The sequence below is a fragment of the Oryx dammah genome, unplaced genomic scaffold, assembly GCF_014754425.2.
Source record: "Oryx dammah isolate SB20612 unplaced genomic scaffold, SCBI_Odam_1.1 HiC_scaffold_21, whole genome shotgun sequence".
Taxonomy (NCBI): domain Eukaryota; kingdom Metazoa; phylum Chordata; class Mammalia; order Artiodactyla; family Bovidae; genus Oryx; species Oryx dammah.
Genome location: NW_024070205.1, coordinates 28,406,570 through 28,425,224, shown reverse-complemented (window position 1 = coordinate 28,425,224; position 18,655 = coordinate 28,406,570). Strand labels below are relative to the sequence as shown.

The following is an 18,655-nucleotide window of genomic DNA, read 5'->3' as shown; positions in this document are numbered from 1 at the left end:
GAGACAGGAATGTTGCTGGGTGATTCAGATCAGAAGGGCTAAGTGCTCATCAGGGGGTCAGAGGGACCTGCGGATGGAGGGGGAGGCATTTAGTGGGGTGAGGTTTGGGGATGGGGTGGGGTATCTGGAAAGGCTCTAGGAAGAAAGGAAGATTTGACCTGAGGTGTGTGGTTTTTTTTTGGCTGCACTGGGTCTTCGTTGCTGTGTGCAGACTTTCTGTAGTTTTGGTGTGCAGGGGCTTCTCTTGTTGTGAAGCATGGGCTCTAGGTGCTTGGGCTTCAGTAGTTGTGGCACACTGACTTAGTTGCCTGGCATGTAGCATCTTCCCAGACCAGGGATTGAACCCATGTCCCCTGCACTGGCAGGTGGATTCTTAACCACTGGACCACCAGGGAAGCCCTGACCTGAGGTTTGAAGGATGAGTGGGATTCAGGAGGTAGAGGAGGGAAAGAAGAGTATGGTATAAGGAAGGAGCAGCAGGAATGGAGGCTAGAAGGTGACTAGTAAGAGAAGCTAAGTACAGAGGAGGGGGTGGCCAAGTGCTGAGACTGCAAACTGAAGATCAGCCCTCAGATGCATTTGCTTGGCTTTTCCAGCATGTTAAAAAAAAACCTTTTAATTGGTTGCTGAAGGGATAAGCCTTTATCTGTGGAGTGAGAGGGAAACCAATTCAAATTGGCTTCAACTTGAAAGCAAATTCACTGTTTACCATAAATGAAAAGTCTAGAGGGAACTTCTGGGTTCAAGCCTAAATGATTTCACCATTTGGTCTCTGCCTTTCTCTAGTTCTCAAGAATGCTTTTAGCCATGTAGATCCAACCTTAGACAGAATTTCTGTATAATAGTCACAGAAAGGCTGCCATAGCTCCAGCCCTTCCATCTTCTCAGCTTTGAATTCCTTAGGGAAAGATGAGAGTCTCTTTTCCTAAGGTTATCCCAAAGGCCTCACTGCTTCTCATTTTCTCCGAGTGGGTCATAAGCCCATTCCTGAGCCAGTTATTGTGGCCTAGGAGACTGCTGTGCTCTGACTGGCTGAGTTTGAATCACAGGCCCATCCATGTAGCCAGAGGTGGAATCGATACCATCTCCAAGAGATTGGATGGGGACTCGGAGAAAGTAGGTCCCCAAAGGAGGATCATAACACCATAATATTTTAGAAGAGAGGTGAATTGTTATTAGGTGACAAAAGTTTCAGATGTCTACTGCAGTGGCCAACATGTTCAGATCATTAACATCTGTATTTTGCTTTTTTGGAGAAAATAGGAACATCTGGCAGTACCTAGGCTCTCTTCTTGCATATAGAACAACAATCTACTGGAGCTGAGGAGAGGCTGCCTTCATTAGACACAGCCTGTGTTCTCTCTGCCCAATACACTGCTCACATTTCCTCTTTGTCTTCTGGAAGCACTTGAATGTTTATGCCCCGAATAATTTGACTCCATAAACCTGTTTTTCTCACCAGAACAGAAGTGCCAAAATTACAGGGGGTCAAATAGCTCTCCTGTGCTTCCAAAGTCCTGAAGTCAAATGCCTGGCCATTTTTTATAGTCTCATTCCTTACTCATTAAAAAAAAAAACCTTCTTCTAAAAAAGTACTGAATACATAGTGATTGTAGAATCTGTTTTCTGATAATTCTAACATTTGAAATCCTTGGGTGGAGGTGGGGAGTGTCTCAACCTCTTATTTGTTGTTTCTGCTTATTCTAGCTTTTACTGTTTCTCAGATGCTTAGTAATTTGATTGTGATTTCATTTTTGATTGAATTTAATCTGTGGGAATCCTGCAGGGTCTGATTCTTGGTCACTTTTCTCTAGGAAGACTTTTGTTGTTCAATTGGATGTCAGGGATGCTAATAACCTGTGACCACTGATATTTATTTCCTCAACTTGGAGTTTTCCTGCTGAATACATTGAGTATAAACTTGAGCCCCAGACCCACATGGTTACAAATCCTTGGGGTGATAATCATTATTATTATTATCTTGTTGTTGTTTAGTAACTAAGTTGTGTCTGACTCTTTTGTGACCCTGTGGACTGCAGCCCACCAGGCTCCTCTGTCTGTGGGATTTCCCCGGGCAAGAATACTGGAGTGAGTTGCCATTTCCTTCTCCAGGGGATTTTCCCAACCCAGGAACTGAACCCTCCTCTCCTGCCTTGGCAGGCAGATTCTCTACCACTGAGTTGCCAGGGAAGCCCATTATTAATTTTCCCCTTCAGAGCCACATTGAAAATGATAGGTTTTCATGGGCTCCCTTTTCTGAAAGTTCAGGAAAAAAAATTTTTTTTAAGTTTTCCTCTTGCCCAGGTGTATAGTATCTTTGAGGATGCCAACTTAATATGGGAATCATAGACTTGGCCAACTCACTTTGCAAAGGCCCTAATCTTAATCTCCTGTTTCCTACACTTATTTTTTAAAAATTATATTTTATTTCTATTTATTACTTTAACTCCTCTGGGTCTTAGTTGTATCACGTCGGACCTAATTTCCTGACCATGCATTGAAGCCATGAAGTCTTAGCCACTACCACTAGAGAAGGGCTGGTGGTCACTCCGTCCTGCACTTATTAACCCCTCAAATTGGTAGAGGCATTTTTTCTCAGGAAGCTGTGGCTTCTTCATTTTCTTCTGCTTTGGTTGGAGCATACTCTGTTTGTTTTTTGTGTGTGTCTGTTCCTTTGAGATTGCCTATATAAAAATTGTTTTCTTTTCCCCAAGTTAATATTTTATTTATTTGTTTTTAATATAAATTTATTTATTTTAATTGGAGGCTAATTACTTTACAATATTGTATTGGTTTTGCCATACATCGACATGAATCTGCCATGGGTGTACACATGTTCCCCATCCTGAACCCCCCTGCCACCTCCCTCCGCATACCATCCCTCTGGGTCATCTCAGTGCACCAGCCCCGAGCATCCTGTCTCATGCATCAATCCTGGACTGGCGATTCAATTCACATATGATAATATACATGTTTCAATGCCATTCTCCCAAATCATCTCACCCTCACCATCTCCCACAGAGTCCAAAAGACTGTTCAATACATCTGTGTCTCTTTTGCTGTCTCGCATACAGGGTTATTGTTACCATCTTTCTAAATTCCATATATATGTGTTAGTATACTGTATTGGTGTTTTTCTTTCTGGCTTACTTTACTCTGTATAATAGGCTCCAGTTTCATCCACCTCATTAGAACTGATTCAAATATATTCTTTTTAATGGCTGAGTAATACTCCATTGTGTATATGTATCACAGCTTTCTTATCCATTCGTCTGCTGATGGACATCTAGGTTGCTTCCATGTCCTGGCTATTATAAACAGTGCTGCGATGAACATTGGTGTACACGTGTCTCTTTCAATTCTGATTTCCTCGGTGTGTTTGCCCAGCAGTGGGATTGCTGGGTCATATGACAGTTCTATTTCCAGTTTTTTAAGGAATCTCCACACTGTTCCCCATAGTGGCTTTACTAGTTTGCATTCCCACCAATAGTGCAAGAGGGTTCCCTTTTCTCCACACCCTCTCCAGCATTTATTGCTTGTAGACTTTTGGATTGCAGCCATTCTGACTGGAGTGAAATGGTACCTCATTGTGGTCTTGATTTGCATTTCTCTGATAATGAGTGATGTTGAGCATCTTTTCATGTGTTTTTAAGCCATCTGTATGTCTTCTTTGGAGAAATGTCTGTTTAGTTCTTTGGCTCATTTTTTGATTGGGTCATTTATTTTTCTGGAATTGAGCTGCAGGAGTTGCTTGTATATTTTTGAGATTAGTTCTTTGTCAGTTGCTTCATTTGCTGTTATTTTCTCCCATTCTGAAGGCTGTCTTTTCACCTTGCTTGTAGTTTCCTTTGTTGTGTAGAAGCTTTTACTTTTAATTAGGTCCCATTTGTTTATTTTTGCTTTTATTTCCAATATTCTGGGAGGTGGGTATTAGGATCCTGCTGTGATTTATGTCAGAGAGTGTTTTGTCTGTGCTCTCCTTTAGGAGTTTTATAGTTTCTGGTCTTACATTTAGATCTTTAATCCATTTTGAGTTTATTTTTGTGTATGGTGTTAGAAAGTGTTCTAGTTTCATTCTTTTACAAGTGGTGGTCCAGTTTTCCCAGCACCACTTGTTAAAGAGATTGTCTTTTCTTCATTGTATATTCTTGCCTCCTTTGTCAAAGATAAGGTGTCCATGAAGTGAAGTGAAAGTTGCTCAGTTGTGTCCGACTCTTTGCAACCCCACAGACTGTACAGTCCATGGGATTCTCCAGGCCAGAATACTGGAGTGGGTAGCCAATTCCTTCTCCAGGGGATCTTCCCGACACAGGAATCAAACTGGTGTCTCCTGCATTGCAGGCTGATTCTTTACCAGCTGAGCTATCAAGGAAGTCCATAGGTGCAAGGACTTATCTCCTGGCTTTCTATTTGTTCCATTGATCTATATTTCTGTCTTTGTGCCAGTACCATACTGTCTTGATGACTGTGGCTTTGTAGTAGAGCCTGAAGTCAGGCAGGTTGATTCCTCCAGTTCCATTCTTCTTTCTCAAGATTGCTTTGGCTATTCGAGGTTTTTTGTATTTACATACAAATTGTGAAATTATTTGTTCTAGCTCTGTGAAAAATACCGCTGGTAGCTTGATAGGGATTGCATTGAGTCTATAGATTGCTTTGGGTAGTATACTCATTTTCACTATATTGATTCTTCTGATGCATGAACATGGTATATTTCTCCATCTATTACTGTCCTCTTTGATTTCTTTCACCAGTGTTTTATAGTTTTCTATATATAGGTCTTTAGTTTCTTTAGGTAGATATATTCCTAGGTATTTTATTCTTTTCATTGCAATGGTGAATGGAATTGTTTCCTTAATTTCTCTATTTTCTCATTATTAGTGTATAGGAATGCAAGGGATTTCTGTGTGTTGATTTTATATCCTGCAACTTTACTATATTCATTGATTAGCTCTAGTAATTTTCTGGTGGAGTCTTTAGGGTTTTTTATGTAGAGGATCATGTCATCTGCAAACAGTGAGAGTTTTACTTCTTCTTTTCCAATTTGGATTCCTTTTATTTCTTTTTCTGCTCTGATTGATATGGCCAAAACTTGTTGAATAGTAGTGGTGAAAGTGGGCACTCTTGTCTTGTTCCTGACTTTAGGGGAAATGCTTTCAATTTTTCACCATTGAGGATAATGTTTGCTGTGGGTTTGTCATATATAGCTTTTATTATGTTGAGGTATGTTCCTTCTATTCCTGCTTTCTGGAGAGTTTTTGTCATAAATGGATGTTGAATTTTGTCAAAGGCTTTCTCTGCATCTATTGAGATAATCATATGGCTTTTATTTTTCAATTTGTTAATGTGGTGTATTACATTGATAAATTTGTGGATATTGAAGAATCCTTGAGTCCCTGGGATAAAGCTCACTTGGTCATGATGTATGATCTTTTTAATGTGTTGTTGGATTCTGATTGCTAGAATTTTGTTAAGGATTTTTGCATCTATGTTCATTAGTGATATTGGCCTCTAGTTTTCTTTTTTGGTGGCATCTTTGTCAGGTTTTGGTATTAGGGTGATGCTGGCCTCATAGAATGAGTTTGGAAGTTTACCTTCCTCTGCAGTTTTCTGGAAGAGTTTGAGTAGGATAGGTGTTAGCTCTTCTCTAAATTTTTGGTAGAATTCAGCTGTGAAGCTGTCTGGACCTGGGCTTTTGTTTGCTGGAAGATTTCTGATTACAGTTTCATTTCCATGCTTGTGATGGGTCTGTTAAGATTTTCTATTTCTTCCTGGTTCAGTTTTGGAAAGCTGTACTTTTCTAAGAATTTGTCCATTTCTTCCACGTTGTCCATTTTATTGGCATATAATTGCTGATAGTATTCTTAAAAAATTAGGGCAGAAATAAATGCAAAGGAAACAAAAGAGACCATAGCAAAAATCAACAAAGCCAAAAGCTGGTTCTTCGAGGGGATAAATAAAATTGACAAACCATTAGCCAGACTCATCAAGAAACAAAGGGACAAAAATCAAATCAATAAAATTAGAAATGCAAATGGAGAATCACAACAGATGACACAGAAATACAAAGGATCATAAAAATTGTTTTTTATTATGGGATTTTGGAAATATATACAAAACTAGAGAAGAGTGTGATTAACTGCATGGAGTCATTATCCAACTTCAACCTTTTCCCAATCTTTCATTTCTATTTTCTTCCTTTTTGATTTTTTTTTCCCCAAAAGGTAAGAACCATTTCAGGTTCAACTTCTTCCACGCAACTCTCCCATAGCCTCCTACCAAACAAGTTTTTTTTTTTTTTCCCAATCACCTTCTAGAATGTAGAAAGTATTGAGTCTGTTTGAGATGAATTGTGTTGTACATCATTTTAAATTTTTTTCTAGATTAATTTAAAACAAGTTGTGTCATTTCACCTATTTGTTGTTTTTTAGTTGCTAAGTCGTGTCTGATTCTTTGCGACACACCAGGCTTCTTTGTCTGTGGACTGGCTCCTTTGTCCTCCACTATCTTCCAGAGTTTGCTCAAATTCATGTCCATTGAGTCCATGATGCTAGCTAATCATCTCATCTTCTGCTTCCTCCTTTTCCTCCTGCTTTCATTCTTTCCCAGCATCAGGGTCTTTTCCAACGAGTCAGCTCTTTGCATCAGGTGGCCAGAGTATTGAAGCTTCAGCTTCAGCAACAGTCCTTTCAATGAATATTCAGGGTTGATCACCCATAAAGGCTGCCTAACAGAAAGGAGAGATTTTTTTCCTTTTGTATTATCCACACTTCAACAGTATCACAGCTAAAAATGTAATCATTCCTGAATACCATCCAATATTCGGTCCATACTCACATTTCCTTGATTCTCTCAGAGATATCTTTTTAACTGTTGGTTAGAGTCAGGATTCAGACAGGATCCACACATTACATTTGGTTGTTTTGTCTCTGAAATGTCTTTTAATCTATAACAGCAACTCCCTGTCCCTGACCTTTTTGTCCCCCAGCCACTGATGTGTTGGAGAAACTGGTTCCTTTGTTCTGTAGAACATTCACACCCTGGATTTGGCTGATCGCTTCCTCTTGGTTTCAATTAACTTGTTCTTCTTTTCCCCTTGTTTCCTGTTAACTAATATTTAGATCTAGAAGTCTGATTAGATCAAAGTCCAGACAGAGGCCTTCTTAGGTGGTGCTGTGTGAGCCTTCCTGCATCACACTGTGAGCACACATTTGGTCATCCCATTATTATTATTTATTTTAAATGATTTTTCCGTGTGGACCATTTTTATCAACTGGTGTGGAACAGTCTTTATTAAATTTGTTGCAATGCTGCTTCTGTTTTATGTTTTGGTTTTTTGGCCAGGAAGACTGTGGGATCTTAGATCCTCAACCAGGGATTGAACCTGTGCTCTTTCTGCATTGGAAGGTGAAGTCTTAACCGCTGGTGAGGGAAGCGCCTGGTCATCCCATTTTTAACAATATCAAGATTGAAAGATCGGTGGTGGGTTAAAAGACTGACCCAGCCATTACAAAGTTCCCATCAGTTTTTCTTTCCCCAATAATTTAAAAAATTTTATTTTTAATTATTGTAAAATATACATATATAACATTTGCCATCTTAACCATTTACAAATATACAGTTCGCTAAAGTAAAGGATATTCATATTGTTGTATAGCCAATCTTCAAAGCCTTTTCATCATGTAAAACCCAAACTCTGTACCCTTTAAACAACAACCCTCTGTTTCCCCCTTACCCAACTCCTGGCAACCATCCATCTATTTTCTATCTCTATGAATTCGACTCCTCTAGGTACCTCACATAAGACGAATCATACAGTATTTGCCTTTTTTGTCATTAGCTAATTTCACTTAGCATAATGTCCTCAAGGTTCATTTATGTTGTAGCACGTGTCAGAATTTCCTTCCTTTTAAGGCTTAATAATAACACTGTTTCTATGCTGTGTGTAGACATCATATTTTGTTTATCCATTCACCCATCAGTGGACACTTGAGCTCATCAATGTTTTACCTAATCATTTTGGCATCCTTTGAGGATCATTCCTTGGATCTGTTATTTCCTTTGAGGTCACAAACTTGTGATTTTTTTTTTTTTTCTGATTGTTATTCCTTTGGTAATTATTAGCTAAAGTCCTTCATCAACCATTTGTTTATTTATCATAAAATAAAGTTGGTTAAGGAAAGGCAGACTAAGAGATTGGTTCTTTCCTTTCATGTGTCAATATTCAAATTAAGAAGCAACTGCCAAAGTGACCAGTGAGTTTTTAAAAATATCATTAGGAATCTTTGATTTAAAAAGGTGTTGATGTGTTTCAACCCACTGAAGTTATTGTTTGGTTTGAGGCTCACTCTTCGCTATCTCAGGGGTTCATGCAGGTTGGCTCCTGTGCTTTTGTTTTTCCAGGTGGAAGCCACACGGTAATGAATTGTAACCACCTATGTTTATATTGCATTGGTGTGTTCTTTAGACAAACAACTCTGTGTCTTAGTTTTCCTTCCCGGTACAAGGAAGTTGGACAAAATAAGCTCTAGCACCATTCCCACACAAAACTCCATTTTATAGCATTTTCACCACATATAACATTATAGTTTAGCCATGTGTGTATCCAGTCGTGTCTGATCTTTTGCGACCCCATGGACTGTAGCCAGCCAGGCTCCTCTGTCCATGGAATTTTCCAGGCAAGAATACTGGAGTGGTAGCTATTACTTTCTCTAGGGGACCTTCCCAACCCAGGGATCAAACCCACATCTCTTGCATCTCCTGGAGTGGCAGGTGGATTCTTTACTACTGTGCCACCTGGGAAACCCTTCCAGCCTTGTAACTAAATGCACTTACTGATGTCTTTTACAACCTTTACAACCTTGTGGCTCAGCTGGTAAAGAATCCGCTTGCAACAAGGGAGATCTGGGTTCAAGCCCTGGGTTGGAAAAAAAAAAAAAAAAGCCCTGGGTTGGGAAGATCCCCTGGAGAAGGGAAAGGCTACTCACTCCACTATTCTGGCCTGGAGAATTCTGTGGACTGTATGGTCCATGGGGTCACAAACAGTTGGACATGACTGAGCGACTTTCACGTTCTTTCTTATTTTACAAACATGGAAATTACCACCCAGTGATACTATTTTTTTTTCCTACTTCTTCATACTTTATTTTCCCCCAGTAGACTTAAAGCTGTAGTTCTCAATTAGGGATATTTTTCCTCCCAAGGGACTTTTGACATTGTCTAGAGATATTTTTGATCATCACACCTGGGAGGGCTACTGGCATCCAGTAGGTAGAGGCCAGGGATTCTGCTAAACAGCCTGCCATGCATAGGACAGTCTCACCCCTTCATACAGATGCTCCCCAGCCCCAAATATCATTAATGCCAAAGTAGAGAAACCCTAACTTGAAGCAATCCATAGAGATAAAATCATATTTCTTTTACTACTATGTTTATTCAATGAAAAGAAGTACATATAAAAGTGTACACATCTGAGAATTCAGCTACACGTGTAGAAGGATGATGGGCCAATCTGCTTACAACCTATCTATAGAACTTGGTCATTGAATGTGCTTTTCCTTACTGTTTCTCCTTAAATCTTATTTCTGGCTCCTATTTTTCCCCTTGAGACCTTTCTATTATTGGCCTAAGGGAGATTAATGGACAATTTTTAATGCTTTCAGGCCAATGGAAAAATCTTAGGTCTTAAACTTTTTTTTCCCCTAAACTTGGGAAATAAACAATAAAAACAAATTTTATCCTAAATAGCAGTTAGATTTTTGGGGGGGGGGTGTCTCAATTCCTATTTGCCATTTTAATTGATTGAGTGGATATTTTCAACAAACTTAGCATTACCATTCAAATTATTGTGCTCTTCTGCTCACAGCATCTCCTGTGAGATGTATATTCCTATATTTTGTTTGGGGCTAAAATGAATTTATCATTGGCAACTGCTAGAACAGTGTGTCCTTTTCTGTTAAGAAAGTCAGTTTACGGACTCATACTTTGAATCTGATTTTTAGAACAGACAATTTGTCAGGAACAAAAAAATGCAGCTTTTGTCTTTTTTGTGGTTGTTGTTCAACTTTGAAAGAGGCAGCATTTAGATAAGGCAGGTACATTTATTCACTTGTTCATATCAAGTATTCACACAATTTCTTTTATCAACACGTATATTCACAGCTTGTCAAGTTTTACCAAAAAAGTGAAAGAAAGAGCTTGCTATCACTTTATTATATTATTTTTCTCTCTTTTGTGGTTTGTTAAAGTAGATGCTGATGATTTTTCTTCACTGGACACAATTGTTGAGGATGCATTCTGAAATAAGACATCTTGAAGACAAACACTAAGAACATTTTCTTGGGTTTAACGTTCCCACCCACCTCCCAAATTGTATACAGCATTGAGCCCAGCTTATGGTAAAGAATCTGCCTGCAGTGTGGGAGACCTGGGCTCGATCCCTAGGTTGGGAACATCCCCTGGAGGAGGGCATGGCAACCCACTCCAGTATTCTGGCCTGGAGAATCCCACGGACACAGGAGCCAGGCAGGCTACAGTTCATGGCGTCTCAAAGAGTCAGACACAACTGAATGACTTTCACTTTATCTCTGAGATGCATGCTGTACTGTTTGACATTGTTTTTGTTTTGTTTTGTTTTTCCTGATAAGAGAGACCTATTGCCATAACTTTTGCTTCCCAAATTGTATTCTAGTTGTTTTGTTACATACCCTTCCATTAGTTCTAAGTAGGCTTTTAAATAATCTAAAATTTCTCAAAGTTGACTTGAGTTTGTAACTACTACTGACTTTATTTTCTTTCTCACATTTTTTATATTACAGTTAATAAATTCCAAGTTTCAATGCACAGAGTTAGGACTAGGGAATAGAGAAAAGGAGAAAGGGAAGAGATTCTTGTTTATATCATGCCCTGGAGAATTCAATTTATAGTCTGCATTGGGCATGGATCGGAAAACAATCTTTGTAAAAGTGACAGTTCTTTAAAGTTCTTAAAAATGGTAAGTAGCACCCTCAGGCTGATCTCCAAGCATGATTGTTTCCTGTTTCTTTTAAAAAATATTTAATTTTTATCTATTTATTTGGGGCTTACCGGGTGGTGCTAGTGGTAAAGAATCCACCTACTAATGCAGGAGACACCGGAGATGTGGGTTCCATCCTTGGATTGGGAAGATCCCTGGAAGTAGGAAATGGCAACTCACTTCAGTATCCTTGCCTGGAAAATTCCATGGGCAGAGGAACCTGGCAGGCCACAGTCCATGGAGTCCCAAAGAGCCAGACATGACAAAGTGCACGCACATACACACACACACACACACACACACACACACATTTATTTATTTGGTTGCACCAGGTCTTAGTTGTGGCATGTGGGATCTAGTTTCCCAAACAGGGATGGAATTCAGGCCTTCTGCTTTGGGAGCACTGAGTCTTAGCCACTGGACCACCAGGAAGTCCTCCTGCTGCTTCTTGATGTAACTGACACTGGGGAGCTAGGCTCTATGACCCGAGTCCTCCCTGACCAGGAGGATTTTCCTTTGTCCAGAGCAGAGTTTTTCAACCTTGGCACTGTTGACTTTGGGGTAGAACAGCTCTTTGTTGTGGAGACTGGCCTGTGCATTGGGGGGTGCGTGGCAGAATCCCTGCTCTCCTAGATGTCAGATGCGACTTAGCAGCAGCAGCAGCTCCCGCTACAGCCATGAATTTGCCAAATGCCCCCTGTGGGGGGTGGGGGTGGGGCAGTGCAAATCAATCCAGTGGTTAAGAACCACTGATCTAAGGTCAAAACATGCAGTTCTGGCATTGGCTTGAGTCCTTAGCAGTGTCAGTGGGAGCCGAGAATCTTTTGTCTCATGTTGCGTCTGGGAGTGGGTCGGCTTGTATCAGCAAGTCATCCACCTAGCTGCCTTCCTGGAAACTGCAGAGTTCCAGGGGGTCTGATGAGACACACAGCAGTCAGCTGGCTTGGCCCCAAGGAAACTTCTGCTGCCAGGGCTACATTTTAAAGGTGTCCGGTGTGGGTGTATATGTGTTCTCTCCGGTGGCTTTTCTGGATAAATTTGTATCTATGTATTGCACAATCTGTATTTCTGTGTCTTTCCCTTCCTCTCTTGGTCGGCTTGCTTCACAGTGTCCAAAGAGAGCAGGTTTCCTGACCTCTGCCCTCCATCGATTATTGGAGGATCTGAGCCTGATGTGCTGCTGCTCGCTGTCAGGTACCATCCAGCTTCACATGCTCTAGGACGTCGTTTTCTAGCCTAACTGCATTGCTGCAAAGAGATGGGGGAATGGCTTTCTCCTGTCGGCTCAATGTGAAAGGTACCTCTGAATGGTCTGGCTGTGTCTCGCAAACCATCACCCTCACAGGTGGCAAGAACTTTGGAGAGCATCCACCGCTCCACCACGAGGCTCTCACAAGGGGAGGCAGGCTTCCCATCAGAGGCACAAGCTTCCCTAACGGGAAGTGGACATGAGGAGGTCTGTGCTGGGTGTTCTAAGCGCAGGGACCCATCCTGGACCCATCAACCTGGTTCTCCCTGCTGCCGTCAGGTGCTGGGACCTCTTGGTAGCTTGCCTTCGCTGGTGATCTGCGATCTAAATGCACACAGAGAGAAAGCTGATGGACAACTTCATCAGTGAGCTGTAGGATTTCAGCCAATCCTTGTCTGTTCTGGGCCTGTTTCTCCCCCTAGAGAATATTGGGTTTGGTTCAATCACTATTCCTTGAAGGATGTTCTGTGAAAGCTGACCCTGAAAGATGCTTTGTGGGGAGAAAAGTTTCAGTGGCCAAATGGGTTTGGAAGATGCTGTAGCATCTGGTTGGAGATTCATAATGTGCACAAGTGTAGGAGAGATTTTCTGGAATTCTCTGCACTCAGATATTTATGTGGCTCACTTCCCACTTTTCCTCAGTGTTACTTCCCTCGGAGACATTTCCTAATGACCCAGATTGGTGATCCTCACCTGCCCCATTTTTCTTCACATCCTTTTAGTTTTCTGCCATGACATCGTATTTTGATTTATTTGTTTATTATCTGTCCTCGCTCCACCCAGAATATGGCCTCTGTGTCAGCCAGGACTTGATCCACTTTTTTTTTTTTTTTTGCAGATTATCCCTACTATGTGCATGTGGCTCATAGTAGGTTCTCTATAAAAATGTGTTGAATGGACTTTGCTTAACTTGGGGATTTCCAAACACAGCTCATCAAGGATGTTTTCCCCTTCTACCCATTATAATCCAGGGAAATATGGTTGGGGACTCAAACAGGAAGATGGTGGCTAAAACCCTTAGAGTTGTGCTCACGTTCTTAGTACCAGCCACTCAGTTCTGAATACACTGACAACTCGCCATTAGACTGAAAACAAAGTGGACTGACTTGTCCACTCTGTGCAATAGGAGTTGCCATCATCTACCTTGAAGACCAAGTCTTGCAAGGTTGACCTTGCAAGGACTTCCTCAGCTGGCCTTACCTATGCATCCCTGCATCTGTTTCTTTGGAGATGGCTTTCTGTGAGGATTCCTTACAAACTATTGGTCACACCTGGTGAATTGTCCCCAGACCTGTTTTCAGAAATGATTGTGAGGACTGCCTGCTAATGCAGGGGACAAGGGTTCAATCCCTGGTCCAGGAAGACTCCACATGCTGTGGGGCAACTAAGCCCATCCGCCACAACTACTGAAGCCTGAGAGCCCTAGAGCCCACACTCTGTAATAAGAGAAGCCACTGTACCTAGAGAGTAGCCCCCACTCACTACAACTAGAGAGAGCCTGCCCACAGTCACAGAGGTCCAGCGCAGCCTATTATTTATTTACTTAATTAAATAAATTAAAATCTAAAAAAAAGAGAAATGGTTGTGAGGCTCACGCTTGTAGTAGCGCTTGGATCTTCAAGTTCTCCATCAGGGGACTGTGGTCTAGTCACAGCCACCACATGGCCCCCACTGTCTGTGCAGCTGCCACTTTGGCACTTTACCTGGCACCCATCTCAAAATGAGTCACCTCCATTTTGCTGGTAGAGAGATCAAGGCTCAGAAGGATCCAATTATTTGCCCAAGATCATCCTTCTAGTGGTAAAGAACCTGCTTGCCAGTGCAGAAGACTTAAGAGATGTGGGTTTGATCCCTAGGTTGGGAAGATCCCCTGGAGGAGGACATGGTAACCCACTCCAGTATTCTTGCCTGGAGAATCCCTTGGAGGAGCCTAGTGGGCTTCAGTCCCTAGGGTCGCACAGAGTCCAACACGATTAAAGCAACTTAGCACGCACGCATCCTTCTAGGAAGCAGCGATGCTTGGATTAAAACAAAATCCTCCCTGATTGAAAGCCCATCTCTCACCCTCTGAGCTTGCAGACAGAACAGAGGCTGTCCTTTCATACATCTACACTTAAATACTCAGTGCGATTTGTCCTAGAAGCTAAATGGGCCTTGTCAGGGCCCTTAAGGCAACGAATGAGACCATTAATCCTCAGAAGGGCTCTTTGAGTACTGTCCTTTGTGGACTTTGGCTTGATTGATCCATGCATTTCCAGGGATAAAGCTGTGTTGCCTTTTCAATTTTGCTCTGCACTTGCGGGGTTACTTTGGCTTTGCCATCTCACATGTGTCCATCCAGAACCAAGGCTTTGTTGTTGCCGTTCAGTCGCTAAGTCATGTCCGACTCTTTGCGACCCCATGGACTGTAGCCTTCTAGGCACCTCTGTCCATGGGATTTCCCAGGCAAGGATCCTGGAGTGGGTTTCCATTTCCTCCTCCAGGGAATTTTCCCTACCTTGGGTTTGAACCTGCGTCTCCTGCGTTGGCAGGCAGATTCTTTACCACTTAGCCACCTAGGAAGCCCAGAAACCAAGGTATCCCAGGACATTTGGCAGCAAGCAACAGGATCCCACTCCAACTCATTTCAGCAAAAATAGTACTTATTGAAAGCAGCCTGGGGCATCCAATAGACCCAAAGGGCAGTGAATGAAGTCAGACAAAGGAGAACCCAGAACAGGGGAGGCCAGCCAGCTGATCTTTCTATGGACCATTTTCACGAGTCTCTTCTTGCAGACCAGCTTTCTCTGTGCACCTGGCTGCCTGATGCTTTTCAAGTTTATTATATCCAGAGCAAGTAGCCAGTCCAAAGTGACCAAGATCATTGTTACCCAAGGCCATGGGACCCACTTTGGGAAACAGTCCAAGCGAGACCCGTTCCCATGGAGAGCAGGGCTTCACGCTATCCCCAGAGCCCAGAATGGTGCCTGGCTCATAAGGTATTTGTGGAGTTCGATATGTATTTGTGGGTGCACCCAGCTGACTTAGCTGTGCACACACACAAACCAGGCAGTGTTCTGGGCTGCAGTTACAGTCGTGTTCCAACATGATCTTCTGCCTCTGTCATCTGCTCGTGGCTCCCCTTCATCAGCACTGTAACCAGTCTGAGAAAAGTGAAAATCAGAACTGAGACCAAGTAGAGTGTCCACTGTGAGACCAGCACTGCCTACGATGCAAAGGCAGTGCCCGCCTTCAAGAACTTGGGCTAAATTTAGGATCAGAGCTTAAAAGGGGGAATTTACTGGCATGACACAGCATCTTTTGTGGAACCCAGGAGCAGATGTACAGCAGGGCTAGCCAAGGGACCAGGACCAAGGACCAGAAAGTCATCGAGAGACAGTCATCTCTGAAGTCTCATCTTCACCTCTGCCTGTTTCAGTACTCAGCTTCCCTCTCTGCTGAGCAACTTGCCCTGCTTCACCCACTAGAGGCCCCCTATTCCCTGAGACCACATCGCCCAGCCAGCCTCTCCATTCCAGGAACTGGGAGAGATGAGCTTAGCCTAGCCCAGCCCAGCTTCTCATTGGTTCTCCTGGGTCAGGTGAACACATACCTACCAGCTGTGACTGGAAGAGGGTGGAGGTCACAGGACATTGACATGGCTGCTGAGATTCTTCCTTTTGGGTGGGGTGGGAGTGCTAATAGGGAATTTTCTTTGCTCTTTCATAGCCTTGGGACCAGTTAGGGTCCAAGAACAGGTGGGTGGCTTCTTGACTTTCCCCCCTTGCCCTGCTTCTCTGCCTTTCTTCTTCTTTTATAAAAGATTATTTATTTGGCTGCACCGGCTCTTAGTTGCAACATGTGGGATTTTTTTAAAGTTGCAGCATATGAAATGTATTAATAGATTCCTGACCAGGAGTCAAATCTGGGTCCCCTGCATTGGGAGCATGGTGTCTTAGTCATTGGACCACCAGGGAAGTCCCTGCCTTTCTTATATTTTCCTTAAGAACAAAACCACAATGGAGAGAAAAGGGTAGGCCAGGGTCTTCTGGTTTTTACCTTTATAGCTCTCTCTTTTTTTCTTAATAGTCAATAGATAGAAAGCTCTGATAAGTCTGAACCAGTGAACAAACAGGATGAGTGTGCCTTGGGGAATTTTGAGGTGAAAGTGACATCCTGCTTTGGTTTTAACATTGCAGATAACTTATTGCTACTTTCCCAGCTAACATTCTCTCTGCCTTGCTTTTAGACAGAGGTGCATCCATGCTCCATAGTTTACCTACTAAGTGTCCACAATCTATTCTCTGAGGAACATAAAATAACTTTCTACTTGATTGTTTCCAAACATACAAAACAAATAGGGTCATTGATGAAATTTCCATGTGTGTGTGTATGTGTGTGTGTGCATGCGCTCAGTCATGTCCGACTCTTTTTCAGCCTCATGGACTGTAGCCCATCAGGTTCCTCTATCCATGAAATTTGCCAGGCAAGAATGCTGGAGCAGGTTGCCATCTCCTTCTCCAAGGGACTCTTCCTGACCCAGGAATCGAAGCCACATCTCGTTTCTCCTGCTTTGGCAGGCAGATTCTTTACCACTGTGCGCCACCTAGGAAGCCCCCAATTTCTACAGCACTCACTTATAGGATGAGTCCAGAAGCATTCAGATCAAAGCAAGGGCTGGTCTCTAATGAGTTGAAGATTGAGTCCCTTGTTGGTTTCCTAAAGTCACTGTAATGAATTCCCATGAGCTTTGTGGTCTAAAACAACAAACTTACTCTCTTAACGATTCTGGGGGCCGAAAGCCCCAAGTCAGCATCAGCTGGGCTGAAATCAAGGTGTTTCAGAAGGACTGAACTCCAGTGAGCGCTCTAGGGAGGAATGATTTCATGTCTCTTCCAGCTCTGGTGGCTGTGGGTGTCCCTTGACTTGTAGGTGCATCACTCCAGTCTCTGTCTCTGTGGTCACTGTCTCCTCTTCTGTGTATATAACCTCCTCCTGTCTCTTCAAGCATACTTCTGGATGGGTTTAGGACCCACTTGGATAATCCAGGATAAGCTCAAGTCAAAAATCCTTAATTTCATCACATCTGCAAAACTTTACCTTGTAAGGTAATGTTCTTGAGTCTTAGGGATTAGAGCCTGAGATCTTTGGAGCCATGGATCAACCTACTGCCAAGTCCCAAACGTCTTTCTCTCCTGAGGAGGGTCTAGGCTGGGCAGACCCCCTGACAGATGTCTACCAGAGACCAGATCAAGAGCCCTTGTAGAAGGTCACTTATTTTTTTATTTTGCTTGTGCTAGGTCTTCATCGTGGCATGTAGGTTTCTCTTGTAGACCACAGGCTCTAGAATGCAGGCTCCGTAGTGGTGATGCGTAGGCTTAGTTGCCCTGTGGCATGTGGGATCTTAGTTCCCCAACCAGGCAATCGAACCTGCGTCCCCTCCATTGGGAGGCAGATTCTTAATCACTGGACCACCAGGGAAGTCCCTAGAAGGTCATTTCTCAGCTCGTTTGGAACCTTACTCCTCCCCTTTCTTTTTTCCTCCTGTTTGTCCTCCAATCAGGGGGAAGCATTAGGAGTAAATGAAGATCAAGTCCAGCCCAGAGATACACGGAGAGGCCCTGGGTGGCTCAGAGGTGGGCTGGGACCAGACCAGGCCTCCAGGTATCCCAGGCCACCAAGCAGACACTTGTAGCTTCCTGTTTATAGATGGATTTACATGAGGAAATGAAAGGTTGGGATTTCGGCAGTGCAGCCAATTCTGCTTTAAGAAGGTGCTTGACATTCTAATGGCTGCTCCTTCCCTCCCACAGGAGCTTTTAGGAAAACATTCAGGGCCTGAGAATTTGCTCTCTCAGCCATGCTCCTAGCCACACAGACCCCTGGCAGCGAGCTCCAGGCTCATCAACACCAGGAAGGGAACTTTGTGTTTTATTTTGGTTTTTATTTTTGGCCATGCCACATGGCATGCAGAACTTCCTCAACCAGGAACTGAACCCATGCCTCTGACATTGGAAGCATGGAGTCTTAACCATTGGACTTAACCATGTCCCAGAAAGGGAACTTTGGACTTGCTGTCTAAATATCCAGAACTTTCTGTTGGGCATGTGGGTTGACAGGGACACTCTCAGCTCTTGGGACACACAAGTCCTCATTTAAAGTCTGAAAGAGCCCTTTCCACTGAATGGCACAGTAGATTGTGGAAGAACTCAGGCCCTGGGGGCCTAGGTTCAAATCCCAGCTCTGCCACTTATTAGCGGTGTGACATGGGGCCCCTTAATTAACCCGATTCTCCATGAACTAACCCACAGTAGGAATACATGGCTTGTGTGGGTGTGTGCTCTGTTGTGTTTGGCCCCATGGATTGTAGCCTGCCAGGCTCCTCTTTCCACAAAAGTTTCCAGTCAAGAATATTG

The 18,655-nt window shown here is 42.9% G+C and overlaps 1 long non-coding RNA gene across 1 annotated transcript; it reads left to right on the top strand.

Moving 5' to 3' along the window:
- Nucleotides 1-234: 234 nt before the first annotated feature.
- LOC120880576 lies at nucleotides 235-17,660 on the top strand. The gene is made up of 3 exons (XR_005725060.1): nucleotides 235-249; nucleotides 4,496-4,499; nucleotides 17,573-17,660. It is a non-coding gene; the product is annotated as an uncharacterized LOC120880576 (long non-coding RNA).
- Nucleotides 17,661-18,655: the final 995 nt, after the last annotated feature.